The sequence below is a fragment of the Periplaneta americana genome, chromosome 9, assembly GCF_040183065.1.
Source record: "Periplaneta americana isolate PAMFEO1 chromosome 9, P.americana_PAMFEO1_priV1, whole genome shotgun sequence".
Taxonomy (NCBI): Eukaryota; Metazoa; Arthropoda; class Insecta; order Blattodea; family Blattidae; genus Periplaneta; species Periplaneta americana.
The window spans coordinates 132,157,248-132,176,113 of record NC_091125.1 but is presented as its reverse complement, the minus strand read 5'-3'; the positions used below and the strand labels follow the sequence as shown (position 1 = coordinate 132,176,113).

The following is an 18,866-nucleotide window of genomic DNA, read 5'->3' as shown; positions in this document are numbered from 1 at the left end:
TTTACGAAGATAATTATAATGTTATGAGAACGACGACGATGGTAGTTGTGACCAGGCGCCAACGGTTCATGCACCGTAACAAAAGTGCGTCGCTGTCCGCATGTCAGCAGACATGATTATTGCGCAACGCGACCTTGCTCTTGAGTCTACTCATGTTATACTCCAATTTACATGTTATGTGAGCAAGTTGTCAGTTCGATATATTTGCAAATTTCCCCGTTACGCAACATGCAGGAGACCTTGACTGGACGGGATGTTCACTCCACCCTCTTCGAATTATTTCATTGAGGCGAAGTGGATCTAATTGCAGACAAGAGGGTTACCACACCTCTTGAGTCTCTCAAGAGTTTAGACACGAATGTTACTTTATTTTGAAGGGAAGAAGCAATTATGAGCTGCCCTTCAAATAGAATTTACTTCCAGTCTGAAGGACACGAGATTGAAGGTTGGAACTGCTCCGTTAAAGAAGGAAGAAAGATTTGTACCTGTTTACTCTTTGTAGTCATTCAACGGGCTATTTCAGTTTACTAATCAGTCCAGTATAAGGTCTCTATGAGCTCTATTCTCGACAGGAGATGAATATTTTAATATATACTTGAAATCAATAAGCTACAACTTGTCTTTCTAAACCTCACTCACTTTGTAGTTGGGAGATTAATAAATTGGGATAATGCTTTTAACGGAATATGTCTTTGGGAAAATTTTATTTTGGGAAAGTTGTTATTGGGAAAAATGCCCGCCAACGCTCACACACAAATAAATAAATAACGTTAATCCTATTTGTAGGATATTCTCATGTGCTTGTATACAATTACCAGTCATTGTAGTTGGTTGTTTGTGATTCAAAAGCAGTTCTTAACTAGTTCTTTTAGTAGTGCTTTTTGTTTTAATACATTAATGTTATTGTAGGATTGATTGTTATTCATAGGTTATTTCTGTTCAACACATTTAAATATTACAGCTAATTGTATTTATTTACTTATTTAGTCCATACCCGTGGAGTAACGGTTAGCGCGTCTTGCCGTGAAACCAGACATTTCCCATCAAAACAAATAATTATCAAGATTTCGGTTTTTACGAAGACTGTTTCGTTTATATGACGTCATTCCATTTTCGACCAATGAAGTTGTTGTTTATTGTTGTTGTTTATTGTTAATAAAATAACATTGACAGAAATACAATGTTAGTTCTTCCCTGAAGGAGTAAACAACTCGTGCTCAGGGAGATATCTAAACACAAAGATAAACACAAAGATAATTTTTTGACACAAACTGGGTCAAGAAAAAAAATTACAGGATTAAATTAAATTTAAAAATACAATTTCAATTTTAACAATTTAAGTCATACAAATACATATACATATTAAATCAATATATATTCTTTAAAAATTAAATTCCTAACGCTATTTTTGAAATTCCTGATACTAAAATTTTGCAAATCTGGATATTTATGAATTATTTTATTGTATAACCTTGGACCAAAGTAGGTACCATGGCTCAGAGCTGTACTTGTGAAACACTTTGGTTCCTCTAGTCGTATAAAATCGGATCTTTTAGTTCCATAATGAAGTGTAATGAAATTTTGAATTCCAACCAATCACAGTCACACTTTGCGATAATTTTTGCAGCTAAATTTATCGCTATCAATTTATCGCATGGTCGTTCTTTTGTTTAGTCGTTGTCGCCAACTGTTTCCCCGTAAGTTGATAATCATGAATACATTAAGATGCAACTACACGGTTAAACTTTTCTTTCAACTTTAAAGCAATGAATGCAAGATTGATATTTAATATTAATTAATATATTTACGCAGTGAAGAGATGTTCAAAACGGCGCACCATGTAGACACAAAATCTTCATGCATCATGCCCGGGTTCGATTCCCGGTCGGGGCAAGTTATCTGATTGAGGATTTTTCCGGGGTTTTCCCTCAACCCAATATGAGCAAATGCTGTATAAGTATCGGTGCTGGACCCCGGACTCATTTCACCGGCGTCATCACATTCCTATCATTCAGACGCTAAATAACCTGAGATGTTGATAAAGCGTCGTAAAATAACCTACTAAAATAAAAAATTATTTATTTATTGATTTATTCTAATTCCATTACCTTGATCCCTGTATAGACATTAGACGCAATAAGTAATTTTCTGAAATCCCATATCATTTTTTTATTCGTGTTTTTTTCCAAATTTTACGGAAGGTCAGGCTTAAATAATAATTATATAGCGAATTTTCGAACTAATTTCGTTAAATAGGCTATAATTTCGATATCATGAATTCTGTCAATGCTAAATATCAGCGTACATGGTATTGTATTATGTATCAGAATAAGAATATACTTTCAGGGTTGGCCACAACAAAATTTTTTTATATTTCTTCCGGCCCCTCAAAATGTCCTTTTTGCCTCGTAACTTAGCCTAAATTATGGTACCATTTCCATCCCACTCTTCATATCGTCGTTAAAAATTTCTCTTTCGTTCATTTTATATCGAGTGAAAAGTTCTTAATGCTAGCACGTGATTCTGGGTCCTAAATGAATCGAACAATAACCTTCCTAGTGAGTAAGTTTGGCGTTTGGGAATAGCCAAGTGGGCCGAGGTCTGAGGTGCACTGAATTACGGGTCTAGGTCAAGAGTGTTCGTTTATATTGGCAAGAGTAGCGAATCAAGACGGGGAAAAAATTCGGCAACTAGCACGCGACCCTGGAAGGGAGACGCATCAACACGCCGAGCAAATGTGCGATGCCGCGGTGTACTACAGGAAATCGTTTCAAGGTGTAGAATACTACCTGCTATAACATCCTGGTAATTGCAAGAAAAATAATATAGTTACTATTGTGAGAATTTGAAGGTTGCTAATATGTAACGCTGTTGAAATCTCATAAATCTTTTAATCCTCCTGAAGGCACATGAAATTTAAAATCTTATTGAATTAGTATGAAGCAATGAATTCCATTGATAATACTTCGGACATTAAATTCTATTAAAATCACGTGGAAGTTTGAATCCTATTGAACTTACATGGACTTTGAATCGTATTGAAGGTACATGGACTTTGAATCCTATTGAAGTTACATGGACTATGAATCCTATTCAAGTTACATGAACTTTGAATCCTACTGAAATTACATGGACTATGAATCCTGTTGAAGTTACAAGTACTTTGAATCCTATTGAAAATATAGCTTTGAATTCTGTTCAAAAATGGATCTTTCAATTTAATTGAAAACACGTGGTATTTTGAATAACATTAAAATTACATGGAACCTTGACTCCTGCTGAAGTAAAATAGATCTTTGAACCTACTGAAATTGGTAAAAAGAAATTTTGAAGCACAAGGAACTATGAATCATTTTGAAGTAACATGGAAATATGTATCTCATTGTTGAAGCACAAAGCTCTGTTTTATTACGTAAAATGAAGACTGATCACAAATTAAACGTTTTTACATAAGTGACGTAGCAAATACGGATCTCCGATAAAAAGAAAACTGGGACGAAATTCTGAAAGGATGTAATTCTGATATTTATTCAGTGTAACAGTCAAATTAGTAATTACAACAAAAAACGCATTTTAAATAAAACCAACAGGAGTGAAATATCACATCAGGATGCTCTTTGGCAGCCTTTAAAATAAATTAAATGACATCAGTCATGAAATATGCTACATAATATGCTCTTATTTTGATTTAATTCACTAGCCTTTTGAAGATTTTGTATTTCACATATAACTTCTTGGCTTGAAAACTTTTTTTATAAAAAAAAGAGAGTAATTAAAATAAAACGAGTTTGAGATAAAATAATCTGGGACAAAGTGAGAAAGTATGATGTGATAATGACAAGCAGCACTACTATTTTTGTAGTATTGACCAAAATCAAGAGGGGAAAAAAGCAATGAAGACACCAGTCAACGTTAGATGTGATACCCCGAAGACTGTATAATGATTCTAGTAGTATTGGTGAGGATGATGATATATTTAAAACTAGGAGTAGCCAAGCACTATGAATTGTGACGCAGCAATAGTATAGCAATAGTGGATAACGCTATGATTACCAGCTGTTATTCGGTTCCATACATGTTCAATAGGATTCAAAATTGTTATCTTCAAGTTTTAACCACAAATGTTACAATTTTTGGTATATCATGGATATTTTCTTCGAGTACTTCAATAATATTGTCCCTGCTCTTCTTACTTCACTGGCGCTTCTTTTGGGACGTATATTCGATCCCTGTGAAGGAGATACTTCTTTTCAACTCTGAGCAAAAACTAATTCTGGGCAGCTGGAGTTGTAGCAAAGTTTGAGAAGCACTGTATAACAGATGTAACATGTTTGTCTGCTGTTTCTACGTAATTGATTAAACTGATTACAATGATAACATATCTGTCATTGCTCGACAATGAAATCTGAATCGTTAACCTCCTGAACAAACACTGCATGAGAACAAGCCAGGTTATGTTGGCTTAACGCCTGCTGAATACTTATCGCGTGTTCACATGCAATAATGCCCTTCGCAAACAAGAGATAACCGACGCGTGTTGATTACGAACGTGTTCCCATCTGATAACTTCATCATCGTTATCACTACATTCGATATTATAGTTCTCTTTAAAAATTTATTAGGGTACTGTACGGATTATTTATGATGTCTCTTAGTTTAATGCTGAAGTCTTTTCCAAGCACTTAAATCATGTTCAGTTATCTTCGAACACTTCAGTATATTATGCAGGTTATTCATTATTTATGACGTAGAACTACGTCTTTGTATTCGACGCCGTAGGTCGTCAACCGCTCGATAACGATGCCCAAAAAAGTATTACATTATAATCGATTTTAAACTTATAACTTTGAAACATTGTGAAACGAAAAGTATACCACCGTGTAGACAGAGGAGTCCCGCAACTGTAAACATCCGCACGAAACCGGTTGGACACTGAAAGTCGGCGAGACTGGTGGACCAAAACATGCCTCGAAAAATACTTTCCTGTGGCCATTTTATGCGCATAACTCCATGAGATCTGAACCGATCCAGACGTTTGAAGTGTCGATCGCTCGAGCACGACGATATTGACTAAATAAACGAAGAAAAAATGATCCGAGATAAATTGGACCCTTAACTTTCATAAAGTAGTTGTGGAAATATGTGTGAACTTTCGAAATGCCTCGAAATTAAGACGCTGGGAGAATGAAAAATTGGGAAATAGCACATCAGCAGAAAAGCACACCCTAAGACGAATCAAACAAGCTCCAAGACCATCGTTGCGTAATAAAAGAGACGGCAGAGAACGAGCTTCTTGGTCTCTGTGGTTGTAGAATATGATTGACTACGATAATCCACAACCGTTCATTTTTAAAACATTATAGGCTATTATTCTATAAGTCTAGTCTGCAAGAATACTGTATACCGGTGGTTCCCAAACTTTTTGAAGGCGGAGCCACTTCTGAACGAGACCTTCTTTTGCGACCATCCCCCCGACTACCGTACCGGTATTCAAGGCAAATCCTTATAAAATCGCAAATAACAATAATTTTACATAAAACCATTGGATTTCATCCAAAGGACGACCAAAATATAAGTAGCTATATGTTGCTTGTGTCAATGACATGAAATATTAAGTAAACATAATTAGGCCTACTAGCACTTCAAATTATTACCACAATGGTGCTGCGTAATAGTTTAATACAAAGTGGTAAATTCCATAATAGAAGAACGTTGCAAATTCGTTTGTGAGTATTTTTTTTTTTTGCAAAATTTGTGAAGACATAGGTTCATTATATGAAAATATTCTTTTTCACACGGAAATCAGATAGTTTTCATGTGGTAGCGTGGTGAAAAGAGTTTTACAGTTAAAAGTAGAACTTTTAATGTACCGGTACATGGAAGACGACAAATGAGAATATACAAATCCATTTCCCAATTCCCTTTTGCTTTTCAGATTGGCCTTTTTTCTGATATTTTCTAACACCTAAACACTTTGAATAGTACTTAGTTTGCAAGGCCAAAATGTTAACATAACAGCAGCCAGAGATAAATCAACGGATTTATAAAAAAAGTTTATTTCTGCTTATCACTTCACAAAAAGAAATGACATTCATTGTAGTATATTAAAGAACTCAAGGAAAATTTAACCACATATAACAGAAAAAAACTGAATCTGTATTCGCGGACATACAAATAAGTTTCCACAATTTTCAACAACAGCTTTTTTTTTAACGGGAACCTATTTACTGGTCAACCAATGAATCAATCAACCGATGATCCAATCAGCCAAAAATAAAAATCAACCAAGACAGTCAGCCAATAAATAATCCAACCAATTAACTAAGTGGGTTGCCAATCAACCAATGAAACAGGAAATCCAATTAACCAGCCAAGTAAGTAATCAAACAACAGACCAATCAATTAATCAACTATCTAACCAAGCAACTAACTATCAAACAAAACAGCAAGTAAACATACGTACCAATCGAACAACCAGTCGACCAAGCAGCTAGCTATGATGATGATATAAAATGAACCAGAAGAGTCAGGTGTAAATTCTTTATGAGCATGTCAACCTAATTATTTTATTTTATTTGTCTCCGACTAAATGGTTGATAAAGATTGTGTGGAATTGGTGGAATTCTATCGAAAAGACTGGAAAATAACCAGTTTCGCTACCACACTTATACATCACACATTCCACTTTCACTCTTAGAAAGTTAAACGCAGCTCTTCGGACTGGAGAATCGAGGTTCAAAGTAAGGCATCTGAAGATAAGCGTAATTTATACTGTATTTCTTTATTCTTTGTACCTAAATAATTGCTGATGGAGTAGTTCTGGGATCGAATCCTGCTTGCTGCTATTTTCACCTGAGTTGCCGACAAAGTGTGTCATCGAGGTTTCGTGATATCTTCACTTAATTGACCAGAGAGCCATAGTGACGGATGTGACGACGTCACATAGTCGAGTGTAGACCCGATAACCGTTTCCTGCATTACACAACGAGAGAAGCACTGACCTTCAGTCTATCAACAACGGAATAGACAATAGTTATACTAAACGTGTTTCTGAATTGCAACATTCATAATTGGGATATGCAGTACTCATACCGAGGCAGAAATTGATACTATGATAGACTATAGTTAACTCGTGAGAGTGACGAATTCAGTCCCCAGGGACAGCGTGTCATTTGTATCGATTTGCCGCCTAATTGTATGAAATATGTTTGGTTGGATGGGTAACAGATAGTAATGGAAATCTTCTTATACAGCGCTTTTTTATTTTTAAGTTATCGATTGTTTAGTTTACAATAGTAGATACCAGAGGTCTGCATCGGACGTTTTCGCTCGAGCGCCAAGTAGTTCATAGCATAATCCGATAGGTAGCGCACATGCATGATGGGTAAAATTGTCACGAGCCATAAATCCTCGAACGGTATAAGCCGAGGGTTAGACATTCGTTCTTGTTACAGTGATGAACTGTGTAATAACATCATAGATGTTTATCATTTCAGAACTTTGCAATGTTTAACTAACCTCTCCATAGTCCAACTACAAAACTTGCTTTAAAATGTAATATAAATGTTGTACGTAAATGTTTTTTTTTTCTTCCCACACAGGAGTGATTTTGTTTTTTCCATATCTGATAGATGTTATTGGTTGTAATTGTAATTATTATAAACGGAGAACACAATCACGATAATGCAAGAACTGTATCAAGTTTTCTAGTAATAATAATAATAATAATAATAATAATAATAATAATAATAATAATAATCTCTAATAATTAGTGTATCAATCTTTGCGTCTGTAACAGTTGTGCAGCATGATTATTCATTTTATTGTATTTTCTGTGACATTATCTCTGTACTAATATTGTTATTAATCTACTGCTGTATCAATAATACTTTGTAAAACGTTTCTACATTGCTGCAGTATATAGGCGGAACACTATGTATGGACCTATCATATTATATATGTGGTAAATCAAATATTGAATAATTATTAATTAGCAATAATAACTGTATATCGAAGTTTTTCATACTATTTTATTTATAACTTCATGTTCCTGTTTTGGTACGTTCCATTGACTGTTCCATTAAACGTTTGTCATAAACGCAGAAAATAAAGCCTTATTTTTACCGTGTAAGCAAAACATATGTGTATCTTATCTGTCGCCTTCCATACAAGATAAGACATGTCGGTGAGATGACCTTGTACTGTGCTTCTATTTATTACGAGCGTATCACGACCGATCGTATCTCACTCGAGGGTGCGACTTTCGACCGAGTTCAAGCGAGCGATTTCACTCCAATGCAGCACTCTGGTAGATACTGTAATAATTATAAATTTTCCTGAGTACTATTTCCCCTTGTTAAGCAATTATTTGTAGCTGGTAATTGCTAGGTTTCATAATAAAATTGCAATTTTCTGAAAATTTCCGTTTTTAGCCCATTTTTTAAAACTTTCTGATATTACTATTTCTTACAATTTACTGATATAATTATCGCTAATATTTTATCCTGACTATAGATGAAATAATTTCTGCTCAAATAGGCATCATTTACCCAAATTCTTTTGTGTATTATACAAATCACACGAAAACTGCCTACACGAGGAATTGAAAACGGATCAGAATCTAAAAATAACACTGTACAACATGAAATTTGTCCTTTTTATATAAATATGTATTTTGTGGTAGCAAAAACGAATCTGCAGTTAGCTTTTGTCTAGCACGTACTGTTTCTCCAATTTTTTTATTGGGTTATTTTATCACGCTGTATCAACATCTAGGTTATTTAGCGTCTGAATGAAATGAAGGTGATAATGCCGGTGAAATGAGTCCGGGGTCCAGCACCGAAAGTTACCCAGCATTTGCTCATATTGGGTTGAGGGAAAACCCCGGAAAAAACCTCAACCAGGTAACTTGCCCCCACCGGGAATCGAACCCGGGCCACCTGGTTTCGCGGCCAGACGCGCTGACCGTTACTCCACAGGTGTGGACTTCTCCAAAATAAAAAGTTATTTAATGTTAATGAAATGTTGCACTACTTTCACCTTATGGGATGCAACATGTCACTGAAAGTACACTTTCTTGACGTCACGTGGACTTCTTTAAAAAAAAACTTTGGTGCTGTAAGCGATGAACATGGGGAGAGGTTTCATCAAGAAATATCTACCTTCGCAAAGCACTCCAGTGGAAGGTGGGATGCAAGTATGCTGGCTGAATATTGCTGGTCACCCATCAGAGAGATTGCAGAAGCTGTCGACAAACGTAAAAGATCAAAAAAAGATATTTTAATTTATGCATTTTGGCCAAACAAAAGTTGCTTTATGTGCTAGTGTAACAAATTTGTGTAAATAAGTGCAGTGCGCGTACCATAATAATGGTATGTGTCAGAAAATTGTCGTTTTCAGAAATGAACTCAGTATCTCTAATTTAGTTGAAATTAAATAGTTTCATCTAAAGAACAGAAACAAAGTTTAAATTTGTTATCCAGTGTAATTATTTTCTGGAAATTAACTACAATCATACACCACGTCTAATACAACGCAGAACTTTTCAATTGCTATGACTGACTGACAAGCAAACATTCTCATGGGGGCAGATGAAGTTATTTTTTTCTTCCACCATGTTAATAATGTCAAAACAAGTGCTTATACAAATTTTGACCACTCGAGCGCAACTGAGGGCCGTAAGAAATTAAGTTTTCATGGGAGCGTTTACAAAGAAAACACAATTTCATGGAAAGATTTATTCAAACACTACAGCAATTTTTTAGCTATTTTTCAACATATTTCCCACAGGAATTGAGACATTTGTCTTATCGTGGGATCAACTTTTGTATCCTTGTGTCGTAGAAGTCTGCCGCCTGGGATCGCAACAGTGTGTGACAGCCGTCTGCACCTCTCTGTCGATCTCATGGTATGCCAATTGTCTAAATTACAGTGGAAATTGCTGTATCTGTTACAATATTTTTTTTCCAATCAAATTGTGCTTCCTTTTTGTAAACGGCCACAGAGAAACTTATTTTTACGATCCTCGTAATTGCGCTCGAGTGGAAAAAAATGTTACAAGCATTTGTTTTGACATTATTAACATGGTGGAAGAAAAAAATAACTTTTTTCTCTGTCCTCATAAGAATGTTTGCTTGTGAGCTGTGAATGCGTTGTAAAAATAAATTGGGTAGTCTGTAGACATAACGATGTCGGGGAATTACGAATAACAGAACATACTGATGTTTTCCTCAACCAAACTAATCATTTCAAATGATAAGTGGGTTATATCATCCTCATATAGATTAGACCAGTACAGTTTTTAGAAAATATGATATTAAATTCATGTTTAGTATACTCAGTATGAATTTTATGGTAAAGCAAATGTGACAATGGCACTGTTTTAGTGACAGTAGTGACAACCATCGAAGGATAGACGACATAAGTTTGATAAGCTGTTGGCAATGAGAATGAGTTGTACATGTACAACTCTTGAGGTTGGAGGCAAGGGAACGAAGGAACGATATGGTTAGGAAGAAAAATTTCCCAAAAATTATGAAGTAAAATTTTCCATTTCAAATTTTCCTTCTCACATCACTAATTAGAGGTGAATTTTTACCCAGGTGAAACAATGTCAGTAAAATTTGCTTCGAGCACTATCATTGAGGGGCAGGGTTATTGTACTTGATAAAAATACTCTACGTAGAGCAATGAACCGGTTTATTAAATTATTACGCCACAATGTAAGATATTGGTCATAGAATATAGAGGAAAATTCGAAGAATGTTTGCAACGATACTGTCAGGAATGAACAATAATGACTTTCGATTAAAAAAAAAAAGGTCTGAAAACGTATGAATAAAGATGACTGTAAAAGGAAATAGTATGTAGCATAATTTCCCCTTTTGGATTCTTGAAGTACGTAGCCTAAAGTGCGATTCGGCGACTTGACAATAAAATTTTATTACTCACCGTTTGCCCTTCTTATGCAGTCTAAATTGCAATAAAAGGCCCTAACTGGCAACTCTGCTTGTGTTTGAAAAGCGAACACCTCCCGGTATAACGTATAACCACCTCACAAGTCAACGTCACGGAAGTTGTAGCCAATTATAGTGAATGGCGCGAACCTCGTCAATTACACAGCGAATACAAAGTCCGCGCCATTCATTGCTATTCTCTACTACTTTCAAACGCTGCGGCAATACTTTTACCGGAGTGGAGGTACTTATTGCGCGTTTATTAATTAAATTTTCTTTAAAAGTGTTTTCAGTTTACACCAATTCGCCTTATTCATTTGTCAGTTTACTAAATACATTATAAAAAATCATAAAAGAAATAATCTGATAATTCTTGAAGTTCAGGGCTGTTGTATGATTTTGGCTTCATTTAAAGTCTCGTTAATTTTTGCTTACTTACAAATGGCTTTTAGAAAACCCAGAGGTTCATTGCCGTCCTCACAAAATCCCGCTATCGATCCCTGTCCTGAGCAAGATTAATCCATTCTCTGCCATCATATCCCGCCTCCCTCAAATCCATTTCAATATTATCCTCCCATCTACGTCTCGACCTCTCCAAAGATCTTTTTTCCCTCCGGCCTCCCAACTAACACTCTCTATGCATTTCTGGATTCACCCATATGTGTTACATGCACTGTCCATCTCAAACGTCTGGATTTAATGTTCCTAATTATGTCAGGTGAAGAATAGAATACGTGCAGTTCTGCGTTGTGTGACTTTCTCCATTCTCCTGTAACTTCATCTCTTTTAGCCACAATCAAACACCCTTAACCTTTGTTCCTCCTCAAAGTGAGAGTCCAAGTTTCACAACCATAAAGAACAATCGGTAATATAAGTGTTTTGTGAATTCTAACTTTCAGATTTTTTGACAGCAAACTAGATGACAAAAGCTACTCAACCGAATGACAACTCGCATTTCCCATATTTATTCTGTGTTTACATTCCTCCCGAGTATCATTTATATTTGTTACTGTTGCTCCTAAGTATTTGAATTTTTCCACATCTTCAAAGGATAAATTTTCAATTTTTATATTTCCATTTCGTGCAATATTTTTGTCACGAGACATAATCATATAATTTGTCTTTTCGGGGTTTACTTCCAAACCTATTTCTTTACTTGCTTCAAGTAAAAGTCCCGTATTTTCCCTAATCGTTTGTGGATTTTTTCCTAACGTATTCACGTCATCCTCATAGACAAGTAGCTGATGTAACCAGTTCAATTCCAAACCCTTATTGCTATTTTGGACTTTCCTAATGGCATACTCTAGAGCAAAGTTAAAAAGTAAAGGTGATAGTGCATCTCCTTGCTCTAGCCCACAGTGAATTGGAAACGTATCTGACAAAAACTGACCTATACGTACTCTGCTGTACGTTTCACTGAGACACATTTTAATTAATCGAATTAGTTTCTTGGGAATACCAAATTCAATAAGAATAGCATGTAAAACTTCTCTCTTAACCGAGTCATATGCCTTTTTGAAATTTATAAATAACTGATGCACTGTACTTCCTTTTATATACTTCGAATGATGAGACAATCAACATAATGTACTGTATAGCCCACTTGGACTGAACAGGATTTAAACTTCCGTCCCCGGTGTGGAAACCGATGTGCAAGTCACTAGACTAGCAGTGCACGACTCGGTATAAATAAATAAACTGACTGGTTAGTGCCATTTCTTGATCTGATACCAAAAACATTCTCTGACGTGCAAAAATTGCGTCACACTGAAGTATCTTCTCTGGAGAGATCGTTCTGCATCAGCTGTTTCCTTGGCAGCTCTCCAACGATGTCAAAATATAACTTAGATCTATTTCAGTATCATTAAAACAGTCAATATAGGCCTATATGTCTTCTATAAGCGTATGTTAATGGAGAGCGGAAAATTTGTACTCGCGTCTAGTAAAAGAAGATAAAAAAATTAATGTCATTGCACATGTTTATGCTTTTCGCAAGAATTCGGTACCTTTATCACATTGTGTATAACACTGAACTAAGGAAGAGATTAGTGGAGTATTTTGTGTGGAGTGTGGCATTGTATGGGGCAGAAGCATGGGCATTACGACGATATGAAGCGACTAGAAACATTTGAAATGTGGATATGGAGAAGGATGGAACGTGTGAAGTGGACAGACAGAATAAGAACTGAAGCTATGTTGAAAAGAGTGGGTGAAGAAAGAACGATGCTGAAACTGATCAGGAAGAGAAAAAGGAAATGGTTGGGTCACTGACTGAGAAGAAACTGCCTACTGAAAGATGCACTGGAAGGAATGGTGACCGGGAGAAGAATTTGGGCCGGAAAGAAATATCAGATGACAGACGACAGTAAGATATATGGATCATATGCGGAGACTAAGAAGAAGGCAGAAAATAGGAAATATTGGAGAATCCTGGGTTTGCAGTGAAAGACCTGCCATTTGGCAGAACACTATGAATATGTATAATTTACCTAAAATATTATTCAAAAGATAAACATAATTAAATAACTTAATATTTACCAAAATGAGATGATCCTTCATTTTACAGATTACACACAAAACGCATTCTCGCAGTATTTTTGTTATTCTAAACAAAGTAAGGTTATTAACTTCATTTAGGCACATTGTACAGTTTACGTTGATAGATAATACGTAACTGATACGCAAGAACTATTAATAGAAGATTGAAAATTATATCAGAAAAATTATTAAGCTAATAGCAGAATGATTTTTAAGGTCTGGTGGTCAGCGTCCTGATCTGGAGTTCCCAGGCTCGGATCTCGGAGAATTTTCTTGAAGGATAATTCTCTGAGTCTCTGTCTAGAGTCTGGAAATTTGATTGCGAACGTGCCGAGTTATTAAGAAATTTTAGAAATGTAAAATAGCCCTATATACAGAAGTATTTCAGGACTGTCGCTGGGCAGAAACCTGAACACAAGTTTCAACGTCACATTATTGACATGTAACTCCGTTAGTGAGCACAACTAGAAAGGACTGTTAGGTTTAAGAAAATTAATAATGGATTTTAAAAAATTGATTTAATAAAGGAAAGTTAATATTAGACGAAATATATTTATTCTTCAACAAATAACAAATTAAGAAAATAAGAAAGGAATCTTCGTTTCACGGAATTTGACATGAATACGTCTTCTATTAAACTTATTTTTTTAGGCATAGTGACTCTTCGACATAGGCGCGGCCCTATTTACATAAAAAATATCAAGTATAATTTTTTATTTTTAATTATGAGGTTTTGAACCACAATAATCCAAAGGCTCTACACCCTAATGTCAATGGGGAAATAGAAGGTTTAATTTTAATTTAGTTGGTTATTTAACGACGCTGTATCAACTACTAGGTTATTTAGCGTCGATGAGATTGGTGATAGCGAGATGGTATTTGGCGAGATGAAGCCGAGGATTCACCATAGATTACCTGGCATTCACCTTACGGTTGAGGAAAACCTCGGAAAAAACCCAACCAGGTAATCAGCCCAAGCGGGGATACTCGACCGCGACCTGTTCAATTTCGAAAAAAAAAAAAAAAAAAAAAACGACGATGATAATGATAATGATAAATAGTCACATTGAAAGTTGTACATTAGTATTGATTTTAGTGTAAACTACGTGACATTTCTGCATCCAATTGCCATTGACACACTTTCTTTTCCTGCTTCCGTGTAAATGTCGATTTTCCATGGTTGAAAGCAATTTTGACGATACAAATGCATGGAGATATTTACGTTTAGCCTATGAATAATATATTTTATCTTATTTTTTAAATGAGGGGTCACCTTGACTGTCAATCCGGTTGAGGAAGTGGGTTGTTTTTTCTGTCAGTGGCCTTCAGTGCAATAAAAGAAGAAACGCCGCTCTCCGTTGACTTGTGGACTCGTTTTCCACACTGGGCATTCCATTCTTGTGACGGATAGTGACATGTTGGTATAAATTTTGGATACTCCTGTTTAGGCTGCTAAGTAACATAGTTACATCAGAACATTATTTGTTATGTTCTTTACTACCTTCATGAGGATTTGTGGAGTTTCATATCGATTCCATTATGAGGGATGTCAGAAGAAACATAATACTGTAGTAATATAATAATAATAATAATAATAATAATAATAATAATAATAATAATTATTATTATTATTATTATTATTTAGTTATTTATTTACTAATATTTATTGTGCAGTGCAACACCCTAGGACCAATAACAATTCAGCACAAGATAAAAGTTAGCACAAGATTTACAGTGAACAAGGAATTACAAAAACAGTGCATAGAAATAATTATTAAAATTAGAGAAAAATACAAATAAACAATAATGACAAATGAACAGATAACTGCAAAATATATGATACAAAAAAGCTAAAAAACAACACAAACGAATGAAGTTGAAATGAATGTGATTTTGATGAGTATGCTTAATATAAGAATAGCCAAACAACAAACTATACATTAAACGGATCTTAATTAATACAATGTAAATTGGCAGCTTTCATGCATCTGACAACTGGAGAGAGAGATTTCAACTTATAGGTATAAACATTTTTTTGAAATCTTAAACCATTCGAAGGGGGCCGAAGGTAGATATTTCTTATGAAGGATTCACAATCAATATCATCCTTTAAGGCCTTACAAAAGAATAAGTAATCAAGTTCAAGACGGCTAGAATAAAGGCTAGAAAAGTTAAAATATTTACAAGTAGGCCTACCCTCATAATTGAAAACAGATGAATTTGGTAAAAACCTAAAAGCACATAGGGACATAAATTTTATTTGGATGATATCCAATTTAACCGAATCAGTAGAAGTCAATAATAATAATAATAATAATAATAATAATAATAATAATAATAATAATAATAATAATAATAATAATAATAATAATAATAATAATAATAATAATAATAATAATAATAATTACTTTCACGACTCTTTCGGTCTTAAAGTACATTCATATCCAAGTCGTTTCAATAGTCCATAGTCCTTGAAGTCTTATATTTCCTCTAGGGTTTTTACTAGAGAATTATGCTTGGGTATCTGTCTTTGGCCATTCTAAAGCTATATTGTATCTAATTTGTTTTGTACTTTTTAAATTTTTTATAGGATTGGTGTAATTTGTAATTTCTGTTACAGTACTTTGTTTTCCTTTTAGGATCTATTCAGGCAGGCCTATTATATCCTGGTATTTTCATTTAGTGGTTTATTTCCTGATGCGGTTAATCTGTTTCTATCTTTTTTTCGAACTGTCCAAATTTTACTCCCATATATTATTAGGCTGAAGTTTGGAACTGTTATTGTGATCCAGCCTATCCCCCCTACTCAATTGCGTACAAAATATATAGTTGTTTATTAAATGTAACGTTAATAGCTACTTATGTATCAAGTACCTACGGAAAATGAGGTTTTAGCGGACGAATTCAGTGTTTTTGGACTAGGCATAAGCCGCCCTCACATAAGTCCGCCATCGGTCCCTATCTTGAGCAAGATTAATCCTCCCACCTCCCTCAAATCCATTTTAATATTATCCTCCTATCTATGTCTCGGCCCGTACAAAGGTATTTTTCCCTCCGACCTCCAACACACTACGGTATAGCCTATGCATTTCTGGATTCACCCATATTTGCTACATGCCCTGCACATCTCAAACGTCTGGATTCAATGTTCCTAATTATGTCAGGCGAAGAAAGACTGCGTGCAGTTCTGCGTTGTCTAACATTCTCCATTCTCCTGTAACCTAGTCAATTGTTATATTTTCACCGCCGTCTGGTAAACATAATGAAACAATTAAAGGCATATTAAAGGTTGCCATGACAGCTTTAGCGGCTAAAAATTATATGAATGCCATAGTGTTTTCAGGAAAGAAGCAACATGAATGAACAATTTATTTACATTAAAACTCTAATTAAAAAATGGAATTTAATTTGGGGACACATTTGGACTTTTTCAGTTTGGAAAGCATTCCGCATTGCAAATATACGGGGAAACAATTCGTTAGTTGGAGTTAGTAGCCATTTTTTATTATAGTTTTTTCTGGCATATTCTTCATATGTAGGCCTATCATTCCCAAATGATTTTACAATATATATAGGCCTACTGTAATATTGAGTATTGACATTTGCCTGACAATGTGGGTGGAATCATTCTACGGAGCGTTAGTCAGAAAACAGGTTTCGCTCAGGTAAATGCTTTCGCCTTTTACTGTTACTTATGCGACTGCCGAAGAATAGTTGTACCTTTCCCCTGAATCGAGAGGGGGAAGGTTTTATGTGTGACATCTCATCTCATCTCATCTCATCTCATCTCATCTCATCTCATCTCATCTCATCTCATCTCATCTCAAGTGTAGCGTAGACCAGCCTCCTATGGCGCACCCTGATTAAGAACTCTGTCAGTAAATATTGGTCTACACCAGCCGTGGCGAAAATGTAATCGTGCTCCGAGCCACTGTGCAACCTGCAACGTGCATAGCACCTATGGATGGAGGCGGACACCCGAAGAGGAAGTGAAGCAATTGTCTGACTTATTAACGAATTTTCATTTTCCTTACGTCAAGCACTTAAATATAATTTTATACAGTATAAGGTTACAAACTAATGTTCAGCACGTGTAACGAAGAAATGAATAAGGAAACTTAAGACACATTATCACAACCTACACTTAACTGTCTTCAGAAAGTCTCTGCGACAGTTTCAAAATCAGGAAAAATGTCACTTACTGCCAGTCGTAGTTGATCACGAAGGTATTTGTCTGTCAGTCGTGATCTAAATTTGGTTTTTACTATTTTCATTGTTGAAAATAATTTTTCACAAACGTAAGTTGTAGCGAACATGGCTTCAACAGAGCAAGCGAAAGAACGAAGCTTCGGATATTTATTTTTTGGCAAAGATTTTATAAGTTTAACATTTGTCAAGTCCTTACATCTAACTTTCATTTAAATCACTTTGTAAATCTGTGAGTTTAAATTGAAGATCTAACCGCATTACTCGTACATCTGCTGAAAAAGGATCGAAGGACAGAGATGAGATAATAATAATAAAGGTAAAAGGTAAAAGGTATTCCCGTAACATGCCATGAAGGCACTTGGGGGGCATGGAGGTAGAGCCCCATGCTTTCCATGACCTCGGCACTAGAATGAGGTGGTGTGGTCGGCACCACGCTCTGACCGCCTTTTACCCCCGGGAAAGACCCGGTACTCAATTTTATAGGAGGCTGAGTGAACCTCGGGGCCGTTCTGAAAGTTTGGCAACGAGGAAAAATCCTGTCACCACCTGGGATCGAACCCCGGACCTTCCAGTCTGTAGCCAGCTGCTCTACCAACTGAGATACCCGGCCGCCGAGATAATAATAATAATAATAATAATAATAATAATAATAATAATAATAATAATAATAATGATAATAAATCTTTTAATGTTTCATTAGTGACATGTAGTATAATGCCTCGTAATACTTGTGAACAAATCACACATTTAATATTCTCACCATATTGGCAGCAAAAAATGCGTCCTCCCATCCTACTTGAAACTTTCGTTTTTGTAGAAGTACATGGTTTCGAGATAGACATTGCGACGGTACGTCTCTCACAGGTCAGAGAAATACAAATGGAACGGAGTTTGACTCCAGTGAGTGAGAGGGTGGGGGTTGGAGGAAGTAAGAAGCAAGAGAAATGCACAGCTATCACTGCGAGCCACAATGTGCTCTTGAGTCACATTTTCGCCACGGCTGGTCTACACAATTGGCTTCATATGACGAACAGTCAAGTGCCCGCCATTAGGAAAAAAATTGCAGCATCACGATATTTTCTCTTAAACCTCGTATAATTACAATATAAAATACCAAAGTCAACATAGTAAACCTACAGCTTGCAATACAATATAGCATAGCGG

General features: G+C 35.5%; 1 protein-coding gene across 2 annotated transcripts in view; it reads left to right on the top strand.

The window, feature by feature from the left end:
- The window catches only part of LOC138706525 (sialin), a 182,300-nt gene that overhangs the window by 55,758 nt on the left and 107,676 nt on the right, over positions 1-18,866 (top strand). The window lies entirely within an intron of this gene.